This window comes from Hoplias malabaricus, chromosome 4 (genome assembly GCF_029633855.1).
Source record: "Hoplias malabaricus isolate fHopMal1 chromosome 4, fHopMal1.hap1, whole genome shotgun sequence".
NCBI classification, from domain to species: Eukaryota; Metazoa; Chordata; class Actinopteri; order Characiformes; family Erythrinidae; genus Hoplias; species Hoplias malabaricus.
In genome coordinates this window covers 65,758,281-65,763,745 of record NC_089803.1, presented here as the reverse complement: position 1 = coordinate 65,763,745, position 5,465 = coordinate 65,758,281, and positions in this window count along the sequence as shown.

The window sequence follows — 5,465 nt, the reverse complement described above, 5'->3', positions numbered from 1 at the left end:
CAATGTTTGGTGACTACAGCTGGGGCTAGTGCTTTACATAATCTCTTCTCTTACAACATGCAGGCCTCAAACTGTAGACTAAGTGAAGTGAGAAAAAAGTTACATGCTCCTCAATGCCCTGTGAGAGTGAGTCTGTACAACCTGAGACAACAGCAAAGTCCCAGCTGTGCACAGCTGCTTGGAGCAGGAGAGGAACTCTGAGGGGAGCTGTGGTCTCCTGTAGCTGCTATTCTCAGAGATGCACTAGTAATTATCCACCCATCACTTCTGGCACGCCTAGTCCCCACCCAAACCCAATGGCTCAGGCTAAAAGCAGCATGCACTAAACCCCAGCAGCACTGACACAGGCTCTGAAAACCTGCTGTAATTCTCCTGCTCCTTTCCCTGATATGGATTCCAAATGTGCTTCATGAATGCAGTGTGTGTGAGCAATCTTTAATATCACTACAACAGTTCTAAAACTCAGAGCTGATCAAGGACATGGGGTGCAACAATGACTTGTTTTTCTCATGTTAGATTTTGTGGGTTGTGGTGAATGAACCTTCCCTTTAACTGACTCCCTGTGATTTATATCATCTTCTCACATAACAGCTATTTTGTGTTTTATATTCCGATGTGTGATTGAGTCTAGCGGTGACACCTGAAGTGTTTAAAAACTCTATCAGTGCTGCTGTGTCTGATCCAGTCAACACTACACACGCTCCGGTGTCAGTGGAGTGTTGACAGTGATCTGCCGTCCAAATCTGCGGTCCTCAGCTGTGAAGAACATGGTGATATAGGACTTCCAAAGTATGTAGTGCAACATGTGGTCCATGGTCTATTATTGTAGGCCTACATTGAGCCTCTGTATGGTCAATGGAGCTGATTAAGTGGAAAATGAGTTTGTGTCTGTCTGTGAGGAGTGTGGTGTGTTCTCTCTGTGTCTGCGTGGGTTTCCTCCAGGTGACTGTCTGTGAGGAGTGTGGCGTGTTCTCTCTGTGTCTGCGTGGGTTTCCTCCAGGTGACTGTCTGTGAGGAGTGTGGCGTGTTCTCTCTGTGTCTGTGTGGGTTTCCTCCAGGTGACTGTCTGTGAGGAGTGTGGTGTGTTCTCTCTGTGTCTGTGTGGGTTTCCTCCAGGTGACTGTCTGTGAGGAGTGTGGCGTGTTCTCTCTGTGTCTGCGTGGGTTTCCTCCAGGTGACTGTCTGTGAGGAGTGTGGCATGTTCTCTCTGTGTCTGTGTGGGTTTCCTCCAGGTGACTGTCTGTGAGGAGTGTGGCGTGTTCTCTCTGTGTCTGCGTGGGTTTCCTCCGGGTGACTGTCTGTGAGGAGTGTGGCGTGTTCTCTCTGTGTCTGTGTGGGTTTCCTCCAGGTGACTGTCTGTGAGGAGTGTGGTGTGTTCTCTCTGTGTCTGTGTGGGTTTCCTCCGGGTGACTGTCTGTGAGTAGTGTGGTGTGTTTTCCCGGTGTCCGCGTGGGTTTCCTCCGAGTGACTGTCTGTGTGGAGTTGGTGTGTTCTCTCTGTGTCTGCGTGGGTTTCCTCCGGGTGACTGTCTGTGAGTAGTGTGGTGTGTTCTCCCTGTGTCCGCGTGGGTTTCCTCCGGGTGACTGTCTGTGAGGAGTGTGGTGTGTTCTCCCTGTGGCTGCGTGGGTTTCCTCCAGGTGACTGTCTGTGAGGAGTGTGGTGTGTTCTCCCTGTGGCTGCGTGGGTTTCCTCCGGGTGACTGTCTGTGAGGAGTGTGGTGTGTTCTCCCTGTGGCTGCGTGGGTTTCCTCTGGGTGACTGTAGAAAAAAGGTATTTTAATGTGTCAGTTGGTGTTATTTCTATAGATGCATTAAGCTACTAAATCATGATTATATTTATTAACTGTGACCAAATATTCCCAGTTTTAAGGTTTGAGTAAGAATTCTTGTGTTTCAAGATGATTGACAAGTAGGATGCAGACCTTTTCCCATCCACAGAGCTGCTCTGAGACTTCTGGTCCTTGTGAATGTACAGCAGGTCTTCTGAGAGAATACTAAACCTCACACTGAAAACATAATGGTCTCAGTCAATGCATATGTACACAAAAATATATATTATGGCTGTATTATATTTTGGTTTGGAGATTAGTTTGAGTTAAATGATCTTGGCTTAGCCACCCGCTGCCCTGAAGTGTTTGAGAGTGACTGAGCAGACTTTGCCTCCCATTATTTTTGCAGCATCCAGCTTCAGCAACTCTTCCATTGCACTGAAAGGTCTTTCAGTCAGCAGATGGAGAATAAACGGAGAAAGCACATTACAATGTGTGTTTGCAGACGCTTGCAGTTTCCTACAAATTGATTGGCACTCTTTGGAAAGATGAGTAAAAACCTTTGAAACAGCTTGAATTCCTTTGAAAATATGAGAGAAATCCAACCTCTCTGCCAGGCAAGGAATAACTCAAGAACACCAGTAAAACTCATCAAGACCTGCTTTTACTTCATTTTCCCAAGAGTGTGAACTGGGACAGACTGTTCTGCAGTAAATGCTGTGTCAGCTCCATTAGGATGCAGTTCTCTGAATGGAAGAGTGCCTGTTAAAGCACCGAGCTAAGATGAGTTGGACATATTAAAGCTTGGGATGCTAGAAACCTAGAGCAGCTGCACCTTTAACACCAGGCTCCATAACGAACAGGACAGGGCTGTGAATGGTGAGAAAGTCTATAGTTTTTGAGGTATATGTCCAGATGCTAATGCACACCCCGGATGATGAGGAATTTTAAGGTACATGAAACCGCATGCTTCATGTCTCCATACTAAATGCCAGGTGTCGGACAGAGGGGTATAAATCCTGTGGAACTGTGGACCCAGTAATTGACAGTGTTGACAGTGATCTGCCGTCCAAATCTGCGGTCCTCAGCTGTGAAGAACATGGTGATATAGGACTTCCAAAGTATGTAGTGCAACATGTGGTCCATGGTCTATTATTGTAGGCCTACATTGAGCCTCTGTATGGTCAATGGAGCTGATTAAGTGGAAAATGAGTTTGTGTCTGTCTGTGAGGAGTGTGGTGTGTTCTCTCTGTGTCTGCGTGGGTTTCCTCCAGGTGACTGTCTGTGAGGAGTGTGGCGTGTTCTCTCTGTGTCTGCGTGGGTTTCCTCCAGGTGACTGTCTGTGAGGAGTGTGGCGTGTTCTCTCTGTGTCTGTGTGGGTTTCCTCCAGGTGACTGTCTGTGAGGAGTGTGGTGTGTTCTCTCTGTGTCTGTGTGGGTTTCCTCCAGGTGACTGTCTGTGAGGAGTGTGGCGTGTTCTCTCTGTGTCTGCGTGGGTTTCCTCCAGGTGACTGTCTGTGAGGAGTGTGGCATGTTCTCTCTGTGTCTGTGTGGGTTTCCTCCAGGTGACTGTCTGTGAGGAGTGTGGCGTGTTCTCTCTGTGTCTGCGTGGGTTTCCTCCGGGTGACTGTCTGTGAGGAGTGTGGCGTGTTCTCTCTGTGTCTGTGTGGGTTTCCTCCAGGTGACTGTCTGTGAGGAGTGTGGTGTGTTCTCTCTGTGTCTGTGTGGGTTTCCTCCGGGTGACTGTCTGTGAGTAGTGTGGTGTGTTTTCCCGGTGTCCGCGTGGGTTTCCTCCGAGTGACTGTCTGTGTGGAGTTGGTGTGTTCTCTCTGTGTCTGCGTGGGTTTCCTCCGGGTGACTGTCTGTGAGTAGTGTGGTGTGTTCTCCCTGTGTCCGCGTGGGTTTCCTCCGGGTGACTGTCTGTGAGGAGTGTGGTGTGTTCTCCCTGTGGCTGCGTGGGTTTCCTCTGGGTGACTGTAGAAAAAAGGTATTTTAATGTGTCAGTTGGTGTTATTTCTATAGATGCATTAAGCTACTAAATCATGATTATATTTTTTAACTGTGACCAAATATTCCCAGTTTTAAGGTTTGAGTAAGAATTCTTGTGTTTCAAGATGATTGACAAGTAGGATGCAGACCTTTTCCCATCCACAGAGCTGCTCTGAGACTTCTGGTCCTTGTGAATGTACAGCAGGTCTTCTGAGAGAATACTAAACCTCACACTGAAAACATAATGGTCTCAGTCAATGCATATGTACACAAAAATATATATTATGGCTGTATTATATTTTGGTTTGGAGATTAGTTTGAGTTAAATGATCTTGGCTTAGCCACCCGCTGCCCTGAAGTGTTTGAGAGTGGCTGAGGAGACTTTGCCTCCCATTATTTTTGCAGCATCCAGCTTCAGCAACTCTTCCATTGCACTGAAAGGTCTTTCAGTCAGCAGATGGAGAATAAACGGAGAAAGCACATTACAATGTGTGTTTGCAGACGCTTGCAGTTTCCTACAAATTGATTGGCACTCTTTGGAAAGATGAGTAAAAACCTTTGAAACAGCTTGAATTCCTTTGAAAATATGAGAGAAATCCAACCTCTCTGCCAGGCAAGGAATAACTCAAGAACACCAGTAAAACTCATCAAGACCTGCTTTTACTTCATTTTCCCAAGAGTGTGAACTGGGACAGACTGTTCTGCAGTAAATGCTGTGTCAGCTCCATTAGGATGCAGTTCTCTGAATGGAAGAGTGCCTGTTAAAGCACCGAGCTAAGATGAGTTGGACATATTAAAGCTTGGGATGCTAGAAACCTAGAGCAGCTGCACCTTTAACACCAGGCTCCATAACGAACAGGACAGGGCTGTGAATGGTGAGAAAGTCTATAGTTTTTGAGGTATATGTCCAGATGCTAATGCACACCCCGGATGATGAGGAATTTTAAGGTACATGAAACCGCATGCTTCATGTCTCCATACTAAATGCCAGGTGTCGGACAGAGGGGTATAAATCCTGTGGAACTGTGGACCCAGTAATTGACAGTGTTGACAGTGATCTGCCGTCCAAATCTGCGGTCCTCAGCTGTGAAGAACATGGTGATATAGGACTTCCAAAGTATGTAGTGCAACATGTGGTCCATGGTCTATTATTGTAGGCCTACATTGAGCCTCTGTATGGTCAATGGAGCTGATTAAGTGGAAAATGAGTTTGTGTCTGTCTGTGAGGAGTGTGGTGTGTTCTCTCTGTGTCTGCGTGGGTTTCCTCCAGGTGACTGTCTGTGAGGAGTGTGGCGTGTTCTCTCTGTGTCTGCGTGGGTTTCCTCCAGGTGACTGTCTGTGAGGAGTGTGGCGTGTTCTCTCTGTGTCTGTGTGGGTTTCCTCCAGGTGACTGTCTGTGAGGAGTGTGGTGTGTTCTCTCTGTGTCTGTGTGGGTTTCCTCCAGGTGACTGTCTGTGAGGAGTGTGGCGTGTTCTCTCTGTGTCTGCGTGGGTTTCCTCCAGGTGACTGTCTGTGAGGAGTGTGGCATGTTCTCTCTGTGTCTGTGTGGGTTTCCTCCAGGTGACTGTCTGTGAGGAGTGTGGCGTGTTCTCTCTGTGTCTGCGTGGGTTTCCTCCGGGTGACTGTCTGTGAGGAGTGTGGTGTGTTCTCCCTGTGTCTGCGTGGGTTTCCTCCGGGTGACTGTATGTGAGGAGTGTGGTGTGTTCTCC